This window comes from Rattus norvegicus, chromosome 16, assembly GCF_021556685.1.
Source record: "Rattus norvegicus strain SHRSP/BbbUtx chromosome 16, alternate assembly SHRSP_T2T, whole genome shotgun sequence".
NCBI classification, from domain to species: Eukaryota; Metazoa; Chordata; class Mammalia; order Rodentia; family Muridae; genus Rattus; species Rattus norvegicus.
In genome coordinates, this window is record NC_141549.1 from 1,423,564 (window position 1) to 1,439,934 (window position 16,371).

The following is a 16,371-nucleotide window of genomic DNA, read 5'->3' on the forward strand; positions in this document are numbered from 1 at the left end:
GAGGCCACTTCCGGCGTGGCCATGGCGGTTAACGCGACCACGAACCGGTCTCAACTCCTGCCACTAGAGCTTGTAGCCAAGTGTATAGGATCAAGAATTCACATTGTGATGAAGAGTGATAAAGACATCGTGGGTACACCTCTAGGATTTGATGACTTTGTCAATATGGTGTTGGAAGATGTCACAGAGTTTGAAATTACACCAGAAGGAAGAAGAATTACAAAATTAGATCAAATTCTACTAAATGGAAATAATATAACAATGCTGGTTCCTGGAGAAGGGCCTGAAGTTTGAGTGGATTTCCTTGACTTATGCTGGATTCTGGCTTTGTTTTTTTTCAAACCTTTAATGTTTAGATTCTATAAAATGAAGTTTCCGTTAAAGGGAAACACTCTGAAGATATACATCCATTTTTCTAAGCTAATCATGGTTATTTTGGGAAGAGAAGAGTTTTGTTTTGTCTTGTTTTTTAAAGACTAAAAAAAATAAAGATGGTTTTGGTTTAAAAAAAGAAAGAAAGAAAAAGAATAGCAAAGCAAGAAGGTGGGATAGAAAAGTCCAGGTGTGGGGACTGAGCCTACAGCTTAGCCTCCATAAGGCTCTAGACTCAATCTCCAGAAACCAGGCATCGTGTTGCAGGCCTGCTGCGATCTGAACACTTGATGAAGACAGAAGGGTAAGGAGTTCAAGGTCTCCCCAGCAACATAGTAAGCTTGAGGTAAGCCTGTGGGACCTCAAACTGTGCCTTCAAAAGAAGAAAAGGAGGGGGGAGTAGGAAGAGAAGGAAGAAGAGGAGGAGGAGAAACAGAAGGAGGACAAGGAGACAGAGAGGGAAACAGAAAGATAAAGAAGAATCCACTCGGACATGATGGCCCTGACTTGGTCCTTGATCTTGGAAGTCTGAGGCAAGAAGATCACAGATTTAAGGCCAAACCAGGAGTGACTGCACACGTGGTTAATCCCAGGACTCAGGATGCAGTAGCAAAGGCTGGCAGCTCTCTTCCTTCAAGGCCAGACTAGTACAGAGTGAGTTCCAGGAAGCCAGAACCCAGGGCTACACAGAGACTCCGTCTCAAAAAAAAAAAAAAAAAAAAAAAAAAAAAAAATTCAAGGCCCATCTGGGTTACATAAGGAATCACTGTCTCAAACTAAAAGAGAAAAATCAAGTCAAGAATTGCTCTAATGGAGCCACTGGAAATGGCCTCTCTGAGAATTGACAAATCAAGGCCTGTACAAAGGGAGGAGGCCCAGTTTGGAGACATGAGGAGGAAGATGGTCCAGAAATCAGGAAGCCAAAAGTTGCAAGGTCGAACTGTGCTTCAAGTGTCCAGGGGACATGGGAGAACCAAGGGACCCAGTGGACCCGGAGTCCAGTGGAGGGTAGAGGACGCAGGGAGAATGAGACCAGCGCAGAGCTTCACGGGGCCCTGCCAAGACAGTAGCTCTTATTGTGAGTGGGTAGGAGGGATCCCTGAGTGTCCTGAGTGAAGTGACACCATCTGAATGATGACTAAAAGCCAACAAGGGAAGGATACACTCGGGGCAGTGGCCACTGCACACAACCAGGCAAGAGATGCCAGGACTTGCTGAGAAGAGTTGCCTGGTGTCTGGGTGGTCAACTGGGGCTCTTTTGGATGTGTTCCTGAAGTAGAGATGATGAGGACAAGCAGAGCTTTAGAGTCTGAGGCAGAGGGCGGCATCTTGGGCTTGCTGCAGGCCGTGTGGAATCTCAGCCTCCAGAACGGTGAGCTCTAACTGCCCCTCCTCTGTCTGCTTTTGCTTTCTGTCCCATCGGCTGTTTCTCTGGAGCGTCTGCCTGCCTGGCTGCTGCATGCGTCTCGCCTTGGGTACTCACACTACAGTACTGCAGTCACCTCAGTTGTGTAACGCTTTTTTCCCTTTGCATCACTTTGGTTAAGTAGCAATCCAGCGTGACAAGCTCTGACTCAGACTCAAGCAGGTCTGCTGGCCCAGGCAGAGACAAGGGCTGAGTTTGCCGTGAGATACTATCCAGATGCACAGTGAGCCTCTCAGGGTGGAAGGCCTGGAATCTGAGGTTGGTATGCCATGGGCCCTGTGCCCTGGCAAAGGCTCTTCACAGATCTGGAAATATCCCCCAGCAACAAGCTCCCTATAGGGACCAGGAGCTCCTGGACCAGGAGTTAAGCAGTGCCCTCCTGCATTCTCCACTTCCTGAGCCTGGATTCAGAGCACTAGACATCCAGTGCAGGCACCACATTTTATTATTTTTTTTTCTCTTGGAGCAGGATTCCACACTTTACTCTAGCAAAAGCATTGCCCTGAGCTTGACAGGAAGCCAAGATAGATGGTGGTCTTGTTTCAAGTAGGACAGCATCTTCGAATCCCCTCTACTGTAGGCCAAGAGGTTCCCTTTCTCAGGGCCATCGTCTGTGAAAGTAAAATGGATTTATTCTCCAGTGTGAAACAGACCCAGGGGGGGCACTTAGTGGTCCTTGGTCATCATCAACAGTCATCATTAAAAACTTTAATTAATTGTGCAATGTCCACTTGTTTTTTCAGGGCTGGTCACTGCCCTGGGGGAATTTATTATCTGAGATAGATAAAGTTGTTCAAGATGCCTGGAAGCAAGGCTTGCAAACACAAGGAAGAGTGTGGAACTCGACAGACGGAAAGGATCTGAGCAGAGGGAAAACGTTTCATGCCCTGGATGTGACACCAAAAGCTCACGTGGCCACCCATCGGGAAAGCGGGACTTTAGGAGAACGAGAGTCCTTTGTGTTCTGAAGCACATTACCAAGGCTTCCAGAGGGCAGCCCGCAGGACAAGGGACACATTCCTCATCTCACGTACCTCAAGAGGAACTTGCATCTGCCATAGATGACCAACAATCTCAGCTCTTTAATAATAATAATAATAATAATAATAATAATAATAATAATAATAATACAACCAGCATAGGCACTGAAGTGATGGCTCTACAGAGAGAGTCCAATGTGGGAGCATGAAGAGAAAGGAAAACCCTGGAGGCCCCTCTGACCAGCTAGTCTAGCTGAGAAGGTTCACGGAGAGACCTTGTCTCAGAAAGTCAAGTGAAGGGCTGGAGAGATTGCTCAGCAGGTCAAGGTACCTGCTGCCAAGCCTGATGACCTGAGTTCATCCCAAAGGATGATGGGAGGAAATAACTACCACCATCTGCAGCCTATTGATCTCTGACCTCTACACATACACACACACACACACACACACACACACACACACGTATGCACGCACACACACATACAGCTTAGTCTACCAGATGCTTACCTGGGGTCTAACCTCAGGACCTCATAAACCAGGTATGGTAGTGTACACTTGAAATACCAGCCCTTAGGAGGATCAGGAGTTCCAGGTTATCCTTAGTTACTGCACTGGGAGTTTGAGGCAAACCTGGACTAGACTATATATACACCCTGTCTCCCCTTGTGTGTGTGTGTGTTTAATTTACAAATAAATTATACATTATATTTTATAATAAATTGTAATAATTCTGTTTTTAAAGAGCAAATAATCTGCTTAGTAATTTCTCCAAAGAAGGTGAATAAATCACCCTAAGGCACTGAACCTCCTTAGTTAGCAGAGTAATGAAAATTAAAACCACAGTGAAATACCTCCTTAAACCTACGAGGACTGAGCAGGGTGTGGAGAAGCTAAGAGTCTGAATACTGGCGTTGGACACGATGCAGTCATACATACGTACAGTTTGAAGGTTGCTTAAAGCATGAGACAGAATTATGACATGACCCAGCAAAAAGGATCTACCCAGAAGAACCGAAAACAGAGGCTCAGATGTCCGCGAATGATTGTGGTAGCAGTACTCATGTTACAAGGGGCAGGGACCGTGAACTCCATGATCTGGTGGAGGGGGGGGCAAATGCTGATATTCATCCAAGAGGAGAAACAAATTGCTAGTCCAGGTAGTGCATAGCAAGCCAAGAAAACCTTAGGGTGAGTGCAAAAGCCATACTGATAAGGTCCATTTTTTAAGGATTTTTACTTAAATAAATGTCAGAAATAGGCAAGTTCACTGACCCTGAGAGCAATCTGCAGGTACTGAAGGCTGGGGAACAATGGTGACCAACTGCTCAATGGACATGGATTTTCATTTGGGGCTGAAAATTACCTGGAATTTAATAATACTAATAGTTCTCCAACTAGGAACTAAGTAAGGAACAGCCACACCCTTGAAAGGGTTCACTCTCCTCCGTGTGAATCCTGATATCAAAGAAAAAGAAGGCTGAGGAACTGCCAGGGTCACAACAGGAAGTGTCTCTCTAGCACCCCGAGTGAGTATGGGCTTTCTCATCTTGGGCTTTGTGTCACTGGGGCCCTGCCACAGCCACTTGAGCAAAAGGGAAGAGCTGCTGCAGGCTGCATGCCACTGTGCCCATGGGTTAGGACATTTGAGGGAGAGGAAGTTGAGGGGCAGGCCACTTGGAGCCATAGCACCCTTCTCCCAGTTGGCTCCAGTCAAATTTCCCCAGGACGGCTGCTGCCGTCCCTCAACTTGTCACACTCTGGTCCCTGCCTGAGAGCTTTCTCTGCTCACCTACAATCTCAGCATCACCAGACACCTGGCCTTGACTTGCTTCCAGTGCTGTGAGAGCCTGGAGTGGCTAAGCTTCAGAAACCATTCCCCTTGGTCAAGCATCGACTCCAACCAGCTGGACCTCTGAAAGGGGGTGGAGAAGACCATTCCTGTCTCTTGGTTGTACCATTAGGCCAGACAAAGCTTAAAAAAACACAAGCCGTATCTCCGTTTTCTGCTTCTCTAGAGGTCTTGATGCAAACTGAAGAATCTGAAAGGATTCTTTCTATGGAAACCCATGGGACAGAGGAGGAGAACCACTATTGGTATTTCCGTATGTAGCCTCTGTGGTGGTTTGAATATCTATGACCCCCATAGACTCATGTGTTTGAATGCTTGTCCCATGAGGACTGGCGCAATTGAAGATGGTGTGATTTTGTTGGAGGAAGTGGATCACTGTGGAGGCGGGCTTTGAGGTCTATTGTGCTCAAGCTATGCCGTGTGGGACACATAGGTTCCTTCTGCTGCCTTCAGATCAAGATGAGCAGCTCTCAGCCCCTTCTCCAGCACCATGTCTGCCTGCACACCGCCATGCTTCCCACCATGATGATAACGGACTAAACCTCTGAATCTGTAAGCCAGACCCCATAAATGTTTTCCTTTGTAAGAGTTGCCTTGGTCATGATGCCTTTTCACAGTAATAAAATCCTATGACATCCTCCAACTGCGTTCTACATATTTACCTTTACTCTCTCAGACGGTGCATATCTCATCCTTCATCATGAAGCAGATAGGATGAAAAGGAAGGCTGTAAATACAGTATACTTGTGTGTAAAGTTATAAAAAGAAAGAAAAGAAAAGAAATTCTTTTAAAGGTGAGAGGGCCTGGAGGGGGTCCTGAGTCCAGATTGGGGCAGTTTAGATTCAGCAGCAGATGTCACGGGACACGTGGTCACAGAAGGCACTTGAGGTCCTGTGGGAGCTGGGGTAGGAGGTAGCATAGAGGTCACACCCTTCAAATAAGCACAGCCTCAGGGGAGCTGGGTCTCCTCCCTGTGATGGAGGCTGTTTGGCTCAGAGCAGTAAACTGCAGCTGACCTGGAGCCTGGCCAGTGCTTCAGACGATGAAACTCACCCGTTAGCCCTCTAGATCCTTGTAGACTGGCCAACAGCAGCTCCAGAGCTTGGGAGGGGAGCTGCTGGACCCCAGAGAAAGTCCGTTCCAGGAAGTGAGGCAGGAAGAACAGGGCTAGCCTCTCAGTGGAGCACAAACTGCTCTGACCCCTTGTCATTGATCTTCCTGGAACTCTGTGAAGCCCCTCCCACTTCACGGGGTTGGAAACTGAGGCACAGAGAAAAGCTGCTTGTGTGACATCTCCCTGGCAACTTTGTGTGGTGAACTCTGACGATAATGGAGGCTGCCACCATACTCCTAAACTCTGCCCCGTGGACTCTTTGCAGCCTGGGAAAATATTAATGCGAACATGGTGTGATCACAGGAGTTATGTACGCTATAAACTGGGAATTTTCTGGCATAGGCGTGAGGAGAGTGGAAACATTGCCTAAACCCACAGTAATTGGTTAAATAGCCATGGAGTCATCCTAGCAACCAGATCTTTGCCCCATCCTTCACATGGGAACAAAACCCCTGGTGTGTTTTCCAGGGAAGAAAGGGGACATCTGGGAGACTCTTGACCCCAGCAGAAAATGGCTTTGTAATGCAGGGGAAGAACCCATGGTTCTAATTCTGGGATTACTGTTATGAAGCCACTATGTCTTGTTCCTGGCATTCAGACTTGAAGGGTCCTTAGATGGACCCTTCATGGTTCAAATAACCTCCCAAAAAAAATCTACGGACTGAGAGAACCAAACCTGGGCTCTGAAAAGCAGTTGGTAAACATCTCCTCCCAACTCCTACTAAAGAGAATCTTGGGCTAGTGTAAAAGCTGTTTCAATTGGGAATCTCAGCATTCAAGAGACTGAGAGAGGAGGATTATTGCAAGTTTGAGGCCAGCCTGGGCTACATAGCCAGTTCTTCTTTTAAAAAAAAAAGATTTATTTATTTATTAGATAAAAGTACACTGGGGCTGGGGATTTAGCTCAGTGGTAGAGCGCTTACCTAGGAAGCGCAAGGCCCTGGGTTCGGTCCCCAGCTCTGAAAAAAAAGAACCAAAAAAAAAAGTACACTATAGCTGTCTTCAGACACACCAGAAGAAGGAATCAGATCTCATTGTGACAGTTGTGAGCCACCATGTGGTTGCTGGGATTTGAACTCAGGACCTTCGGAAAAGCAGTCAGTGCTCTCAAACCACTGAGCCACTCTCCAGCCCCACATAGCCAGTTCTAAACCAGCCAGGAATTAATAATGAGTCTCGGTTTTAAAACTAACACCAAGTCAAGCATGGTGGCACACGGCTTTAGACCCAGCACTCAGTGTTGTGCTTCATAAAAAATAAAGAGAAGAAGGGGTATGTTTGATGAGGACAAGGTATGGTGTGGGAGAAGGAGATGCTTCTGCGGGCCTGTGCTAAGGCATCCTTTTCCCCTGAGTACCAGCCACACAAAGGTATAGTATAGAACAGAGTTTATTCAGTGCATGGGGAGGGGAGTTGAGGGAGTAAAGACAGAGAAAGGCAGAGTGATAGAGTAGAGGAGTAGAGGTTGGCCATGAGCATGTGGAGAGAGAGGGGAGGAGATGGGAAGAGAGAGAGGGTAAGGAGGGGGAGCAAGAGCAAGAGAGCAAAAGGGAGAGGAGGGGGCTTTATAGTGAGTCATGCACACCTGGCTGTTGCCAGGGAACTGTGGGGCGGAGCCTAGACTAAATGCCAACACTCAGAAGTTGGAGGCAGATGGATCTCTGAGTTCAAGGCCAGTCTGGTCTATGTAATGAAACCCTGTCTTTTTTTTTTTTCCTTCGGAGCTGGGGACTGAACTCAGGGCCTTGCGCTTGCTAGGCAAGCGCTCTACCACTGAGCTAAATCCCCAACCCCGAAACCCTGTCTTAAAAAGCAACAACAAAGAAAGAAACAAGAACACCAAAGGGGATTCAGCCTGAAGGGAGATCTCAAGGCCCTTCGAGTCTGAATGCCAAACACAACAGTAATCCCAGAATCAGTGACAAGGCTACAGGTAAGTAACACCTTACCTCAAAAAGGAGGAAATAGGGGGAGGAGGGAAAAAAGTAAGAGAAGGGGGAACAGACAGAAGAGGGAGAGCAAGGGAGGAAGAGGAGGACAAAGAGGAGGGCGATCCCCTGATAGAGTTTTTGTTTCTCTGTTAATGCTGTTGTATTTAAGATAGGGTTTCATGAAGTAGACCAGACTGACCTTGAATCCATTGGAAGAGGAGGAGGAAGGGGAGGAAGAAGAAAAGGAGGAGGAAGGGGGGAAGAGGAAGAGGAGAAGGAACGGGTGGAAGAAGGACAGGAAAAGGAGAAAGTAGAAAAAGAAAAGGAGAAGAAGGAAGAGAAGGAGGAAGAGAGGGAGAAGGAGAGAGGGGAGGAGGAAAGGGAGGAGGAGGAGGAGCAGCAGCAGCAGCAGCAGCCTAGGAAAGGAAATACACCTTGTTCTTCTGCCCGGAGTCATACACCTGCCTTGACTTTACACAAATTTTGCTAAAATATTCTAACCTTTTTTTTTTTGAGACAGGGTTTCTCTGTGTATCCCTGGCTGACCTGGAACTTATTCTCTAGACCAAGCTGGTCTCAAACTCACAGTGATCCTCCTGCCTCTACCTCCCAAGTGCTGGGATTAAAGGTGTAAGCCACCACCACCCGACTAATGAAGAGAGTTTAATGAATATGTAAGAGTTCCCAGAAGGGGGGTTGGGGATTTAGCTCAGTGGTAGGGCGCTTGCCTAGGAAGCGCAAGGCCCTGGGTTCGGTCCCCAGCTCAAAAAAAAAAAAAAAAAAAAAAAAAAGAATAAAATGTTTAAAAAAAAAAAAAAAAAGAGTTCCCAGAAGGAAGAGAAGTGTAAGAGAATTAAACATGCAGAGGGAGCCTCAAGAAACCCCAAACAGATAGACAGGGACTGAAGAGGGCCTCCACGAAAAGCATAGATGGCTTGACCAGTGTCTCCAGGGCACGCTCTCAGGAAGGGAACTATGTATGGCTGGAGATGGCACCAGGACAGTCCTAAGGATGAGACTGTAGGTGAGGACATTATGTGGCTGGCAGCCCCCAGGGGTAGGTATTATGGTAGAGGGAAAGATTCAAAATAAGAGAGCAGAGACTAGGAAGGGTTGGCAGGGAGGTGGTTCCGCTCAATGGCTGAGTCATCACTTCCTACTTGACTCTACCCCACACATCAAAATCTCTGTCACTTCCCCAGAGGATTGACCACAGGCACTATTAGGAAGTGTGCATGTTTACACACATAGAAACCAGCAAGAGGTTGAGAGTCATTGATCTATCCATGGGCTCTGTGTGCGCGCACGTACAAGCTCGTGCGTGGGTGCGTGTGTCTGTGTCTGTGTCTGTCTGTGTGCCTGTGTCTATGTGTGTAGGGGTGCTTGTGTGCATGTCCATGTGTGTGAGTGTGTGTGTTTGTGTGTGTGTGTGTGTGTGTGTGTGTAAACAGAGATATACCTGAAAATTGATTCCTGATGCTCCTTCTGCATTTACACCCCCTTCTACCTCCCCATTTGCATCCATTCCCCAGGTGGAGCCATATCCAGACAGCACCATGCTCTGAGACCTCAAGCTCAGAATGCTGGGCCATGTTCCCTCCATAGGTCTGGACCAACAAAGCACTAAGCTTGGGCATAGGTTTGAGCCGTGACCCTGGTGGGGCCAAGGGGTGGGACTCGTAGGCACAGGATATTCTTATATGCCTGAGGTCAATGCTGAAGGCAATACTTCACTAATATCCTGTCTGCCAGATAGGGATAGGATGCAGTGACAGCCCCTAACACACACACACACACACACACACACACACACACACACCTGCACACAGGTACGCAGGTACGCGTGCACGACTCACATGTCTGAAGCTTGGACTACATTGAGGGAGTGTGGAACCTTTAAGAGATGGGTTATGGTTACATCATGGAGTGCTTTCCTGGGAAGGGATTAGTGCTGGCTGCTTGGCAGTGGTTCATTGTAAAGACACCTTATACAGGTGGCCTCTTCTGCATGTAATTGACCCCTTCTCTGTTTTCAGTCATGTTGCAACCCAGCCAAAGAGTCTGTCACTATAGGCTGAACAGTCTTGAACTTTCAACCTTGAAAGCAGCAAACTGGGTTAGAGAGATAGCTCAGTGGTTAAGAGCACTGGCTGCTCTTCCAGAGGTCCTGAGTTCAAATCCCAGCAACCACATGGTGGCTCACAACCATCTGTAATGAGATCCAATGCCCTTTTCTGGTGTGTCTGGAGACAGCTACAGTGTACTCATATATAATAAATAAATAAATCTTTCAAAAAAAGCAATAAGCTATACATTTTCTAAAGGATAATGATGATGATTTTAATTGAGAGTAATGGAGTTCATTGTAACAAGAATCTTTTCTTTGTAATATATTCAGCCTTAGGCATTTTGTCATAGCCACAGAAAAGAGCTCAAGATTCTTTCTTATCTCTGGGGAGCTCAAGTTTGAGTGTTAGGGAGTCAGTGCTGGTTAGTAAGTTGGATGTTGATACTTACACTCCAACACTCCATCCCACTTAAAATGACAGCAAGGGACAAAAGACAGATAAAACTCACTTGAATAATGAGACTTGGGGCAGTGGAAAGGGGACGGGGAGGATGAAAACTGAGGGAAGAATATAACCAAATTAGCAAGCTACAGGAAGCTGGCGGGTCAGTGTTGCAGTAAAATTAAATAAAAGGTTTCTTTTACCCTGCACTATATCCAGCACCATGGTGGATGGCTACTCTCTGAGCCCGGCAAAAATCTCTCCACCCATCTGGTTCCCAAGGCAGGTTGCCACCATGCCTGACATACACATCCCAATTCCGTGGCCACCCAGTGTGTCCAGCCACCACACACTCTCTTGAACTCAATTAAATCGCCACAAGAAAGAACACACAACGCAGTAACTTCTGATCCAGTTGATAAGATATAATTGCCCACCTAGATAAGATACAGTTGGCTCATCTAGATACACATTCATCCCTTAAGAATATTCATAACAACCTGTAAATGTGCAGAGAGAAATCTTAATATCCACCTCCATGTTCTCTGGGCTGCTCTTCTCTTCTCGCTCCAGTCTCCTCCTCCTCTCTAAAACTTTTCTCCTGCCCATCCTTCCTTCTTGTCCAATGACAGGCCTTGTTCTATCCTGTACCTGCCTTCACCTGCATAATGACATCAGGTCAGAAGCAGACTTCGAGAAGTCAGGAAACAAGCTGACTTGCATCGTGGGCACAGCAGAAGACTTACTTTCTGATAGAGACAATCGTGAAGGTAAGAGAAGTGATTGGCCAACAGTCTGCTTAATTTCCCAAGTATTGACAATTTGTACTCGCACAAAATCTGGTTTGCAAATTGTTCATAATTGTGCACAACTGGAATCACCCAGAGTGTCCTGCAGTGTGTGAAGGGACAAGAGAGCTGCGCTGTCTCCATGGAGTGGAACAGACCTACCGAGCCTGAACCTATCGATGGTCATGATTCGTCAATGCATGCTGCTAAAAGGACCAAGTTTGGAAAGGCTGTGAACTGCCTGACTCCTGACATGGCTGGCACTCTGGAAAAGGCAAACTCCAGAGAAAAAAATAGGCCAATGGTTGCAAGTAGAGAGGGGAAAACAGGCAAACGTGGGGATACCTTAGGGCCATGGAACTACCACTGCACAATAATTGCATCATACATTTCTCAAAACCTATAGGACATTACATCACTAAGAATGAACCTGGCTATATGAAATTTATTTTGATCATTTAAGATATTAGTAGGTCTCAATGTAATGAAGATGTGACAAAATAAGCAATCTATTTCAAGTACTGGAAAGCTCCAGGCCAGCCAGATCTCCATATTAGTCTTGGTCTCAAATTAAAACAAAACAGGGTCTGGTGACAATAGGTAAAGGTGCTTGCCACCAAGCATGATGACCTGAGTTCAGACCCTGGGATGCCCGTGGTGGAAGAAAAGAACTAACCACTGTGGCATACATATCTGCAGCAGCAGCACCACCACACAAACACACAGATAAAAATAAAGTGCTGGTGAGATAGCTTAGCAGTTTGCCATCAAGCCCGACAACCTGAGTTTAATCCCAGGTTCCCCTGTAAGCCAAACAAATCTTTTCTTCCCTCACATTGGCCTTGTTCAGTGTTTTATCACAGCAAAAGAAAGCAAACTAGAATCCCACTCTTGCCAAGGACCTGGGTTTCACTCCCAGCACACATGTGGCAGTTTATAGCCACCTGTAACTCCAGTTCCAGGATCCCATGCCCTCGTCTGGTTTCCATGGGCACTAAGCACATCACTCACATACATAAAAGTCAACAAATGGGAGCTCAGGAAGACGATCTTCAATCTGGACTTTCCTGGAGGGGTTCATCAAAAGCTACTAGATGGATGTGCTGGTTTACAACCTTTAATCCTAGCCCTTGGGAGGCAGAAGCGGGAGAATCTCTGTGAGTTTAAAGCCAGCCTGGTTTACAGAGCAAGCCTGGACAACCAGGGCTACACAGAGAAACCCAGTCTCAGAAAACAAAACAGAAGCTACTGAAATAGCTTCTGATGTAATATTTCTTCAAACTCATCCATTGTTTGAACAGACTTCAAGTTAAAAGTCTGGATCTTTAAAGTGCAGGGTATGTGCATGCATGCACGTGTTTGCTTCTCCTTTGGGACAGAGTCTTGCCCAGGTTAGCCTAGAATTCACAATCCTCCTGCCTTTGCTTTCCGAGTGCTTGGATTGAAGCTTTGAGCTACCATAGCAGACTTTGAAGGTCCTTTTAGTGGAATCTTGTTTTAAGGTAACAAAAATAACACCATCATACTTATACTATGAGAGCGTTATTAAGAGATGAGGGTGTGGTTCGGTTGGTAGAATGCTTGCCTATCATGCATAAAGCCCTACGTGTGCTCCACGTATAGGGAACACTTAACCAGAGTGGTATCACATACATGTCTGTAATCTCAGCCCTCGTAAAGCCTCTCCTTTTGGAATTCCGCAAGCCAGGCCTCCGTCCTCTGCACTGCTCTCAACCTCACCTTCCAAGTTTCCTCAACAGCTTACCAAGCTTCGAACCCTCAGTGGCTTTTCTAGGCCAAAGTTCCCAAGTCCTTCTACAATGGATCTTCCCCAAGATGCTCAGTGAAGTCTGCCATGGCGTATCGCTTGCTTAGGGTTTCCATTGCTGGGATGGAGCATCATAACCCAGAGGAAGACAGACAGCAGTTCCCCCTGGTCCTTGGTCTTGCTCTGCAGAATCTGTTATTTTTGGTCAGCCATGCTCCAAATGCTTTAAATGGAAAATTCTAGAATGGGTAGTTCATAAATTTGGCGTTACTTGCATTGTAGTATACTGTTAAATTTGTGGTTTGGCTGGGAGTCTTTGTTCATCTTACGCTGGCCTGATAGAAATCTGGCTGCTCCCCAGTCAGTGAGTGTGACAGGAGACATGTGCCCCCGTGTAGGGTTTGACAGTATCTGAGGTCTCTGGAACCCCTGGAACCAGCTGAGACATATTTTCACAAACCAGGGAGGACAAACTATGAGATACCAAATAGGGGAAACAGTGAAGTGCTCAGCACCAAAACTTAAATCCCACGGCCATGAATCTCCTACAATGGCAAGAATCCCAAACGCCACACACAAGTGCCACTGAGCATGTGTGGTGACAGAGCCCTCATTTGGCCAGCAGAAGGCAGCACTTTGGAAGACATGCCCACCTCTTCTCGCTTCATCCATGATCGCTCTGTGATGGAGACGGCCAACATGTCTTTGCACAGGTAGTTAGATAAACTGTCATGCATCCGAACAGTGAGATGTTTTACAATGAGTTAAAAAGAACCATACTATCGGGGTGGAGAGATGGCTCAGCGGTTAAGAGCACTGGCTGCTCTTCCCAAGGTCCTGAGTTCAATTCTCACAACCACATGGTGGCTCACAGCCATCTGTAATGGAGACCTAATGCCCTCTTCTGGTGCATCTGAAGACTGCTACAGTGTACTCATATATACTCTAAAACACCCTGCTTCAGTCTTCTGAGTACTGGGATTATAGACTGGCAGGCAGGCAGGCAGGCAGGCAGGCAGGCAAGAAGGAAGGAAGGGGGGGCTGGAGAGATGGCTCAGCGGTTAAGAGCACCCAACTGCTCTTTCAGAGGTCATGAGTTCAATTCCCAGCAACCACATGGTGGCTCACAACCATCTGTAATGGGATCCAATGCCCTCTTCTGGTGTATCTGAAGACAGCTACAGTGTACTTATATATAATAAATAAATAAATAAATCTTTAAAAAAAAAAGAAGGAAGGAAGGAAGGAAGGAAGGAAGGAAAGAAAAACTGATAATTATCTGGGAGAAATACAAACAAAAATATAGATATGCAAGTCAGGGTGAAAAAGCTGAGGCAGAGGGATGCCCATTCAGGGTCCAACATCCGAGTAATCATAGCTCCAGAAACTAGAGATCAGAGAGGACATCAGAAAGACAAAAGCAAAATAACTCAAGAGCGTCTCCTAGAACCAAACAGTTTGTATTCCCAGGTCAGAGCCTGGCAGAAGCTCAGCACAATAGGTGAAAATAGATCCACGCCTAGAAGATGACCGGACGAAATGCCGGAGGGCGCGGGGAACGAAAAGGAAGTCCTGCCGATTTCGGAGACACAGCCCTGGCTATAAACAGAAGCAGCCGTCAAGTACACCAGCACTCTGTAAACTAGAAGGAAGTGCTGGAGCACAGGGCTTTAAAGGAAATCATCCCCCAACACTCTGGTTGAATAGAATCGTGTTCCAGGCTTAGCTAAGCGGTCAATCAAGCTCGAGGGTGGAAAAATAATCTTTGACTATTTAACTCATTGATCGATCGCTCTCTCTCTCTCTCTCTCTCTCTCTCTCTCTCTCTCTCTCTCTCTCTCTCTCTCTTAAGCAGTACTAGAGAATATGTAAGAGACTGTAAACTGAGAAAGAGTTGGGATCTAGAAAGCAGGAGACCAAACACAAGAAAGAAAGGAGACAAGAAAGGAAAGAGGATCCCTGAGGCTGGGCTGACTGCAGAGAGCAGGCCAGCCGCCAGCTGGTGGGAGGGGAGGGGCTACAGAGGAGAGGGTTGGATTCCCAGATGCCGCTGGGAGAGGGCAGATTACACAATGTGTGTATGGGGAGGGCGGGAGGGACGTCAAACCTCACCAAGCAATTCAAAACCCAACTAAACAAGATCATAACTACTAATTCCACAAGGGAAAAAAAATGCAGCTTAGGGGAGAAAAAGCAACTGTGGTGAAACTTATGTCTAAGCAGGGAATACTGTTTACGTAGTCACGATAGATGTAAATCCTATGACTCCCGTCAGCATTAAGACACAGCTGTAATGTGGGTCAAGCCCAGGAATGTGTGTGTGTGTGGTGTGTGTATTGTGTGTGTGCATGTGTGTATGTATATGTGTGTGTATGCGTGCGTGCATGTATGTGTGTGTGCACATGCGTGCATGTGTGTGTGCATGTATATGTGTGTGTGCGTGTGCATGTGTGTGTGTGCACTTGTAAGTGCATGTGTAAGAGACAGAGGGACAGGTGGAAGATGAAAATGGAGGATCTCTGTAAGAATCAGCCTTTCATCTACCATGGTTAAAAAAAAAAAAAGTCAATTGGGAAGGCTTAAAATGAAAACTTTGATAGCATTAATGCAAACGAGTTATTTCAATAGAGATATGGAGACAATAAGCAAAAGAATTGTTTTTAAAGGGTTTGAGAATGGTTGCCTCCTGACTGATGTAAGGGTGGGGCAGGGTAGGAAGCTGGGCATGTTGGAATAAAATAATGGTCTGTCTGTTCAGTCGTACATACATACACCTCCTCCCATTTGCCTCACTCGGTTCCCACCACAAAGCATGAACCACTTCATCCATACTGCCCAGGGGAGAAAAGAGGCCCCAGGACTCAGAAGCTCGACGACTAGCAAAGACCTGTTCTATCATTCATTCCCCATGTTCTCTACTCCTGTGGACGGCTCTCGCCAGCTCACTGTTTTTCTTTTCAGTGAGTTCTCGGAGGAGGAAGGTCAGGTTTCTCTCCGAAAGTCTTCCTCCAGCCCTGCTGACTCCAAGACGTAACTCTTCCAGAGATTTAATTCAATCCAGATGGAAGGCTCCACTTGGCTCTTGAACATGCCTTTGGGAGTGTGGAGATTTGCAGATAAGCCTTGGGATGAGGGAGGAAAGCAAGAGTGGCAGAGTCCCCAGGCCAGGGATGGGAGAGTCCCACCCTCTTCCACCGCCTCAGGACGGTGGCCAGGATTTGGTCCTCAGGCCACCAACCTGGAAGTGTAGCATCCTCAGAAGTGTGCACACTCTGCCCTCTTGGTAACCACATGCACACTTCTCTTTAAGTAGTTCAGTCTGGCAAATGAGAGGGTAAGTTGGATAGACAGATGGACAACTGAATATTGATGATACGGTGAGACCATAGGGACAAAGATGGGAGGGAGGATAAAGAGACACATAGTCTTGGAGTAGTGGACTTCAGGTTATATCGTTTAAAAAAACGGGTGGCCAGGCTAAGGAAAGGAGTTACGAGGGAGCCACAGGGCAGAGGGAGTAGCAGTTGCCAAGGTAACATACCCTGAGTGGCAGTGAGTCTCAGGAGCTGAGAAGGGCTCTGAGGGTTGTGTGTGGCACCATCTCATGCTTCCTAATCCTAATTTTGTGCCCT

At 46.7% G+C, this 16,371-nt stretch overlaps 1 pseudogene across 1 annotated transcript; it reads left to right on the top strand.

Annotated features, from left to right (window-relative positions):
- Lsm5l1 (LSM5 homolog, U6 small nuclear RNA and mRNA degradation associated like 1) lies at positions 1–528 on the top strand (annotated as a pseudogene). Its single transcript, XR_015640484.1, has one exon. The product of XR_015640484.1 is annotated as an LSM5 homolog, U6 small nuclear RNA and mRNA degradation associated like 1 (transcript).
- Positions 529–16,371: the final 15,843 nt, after the last annotated feature.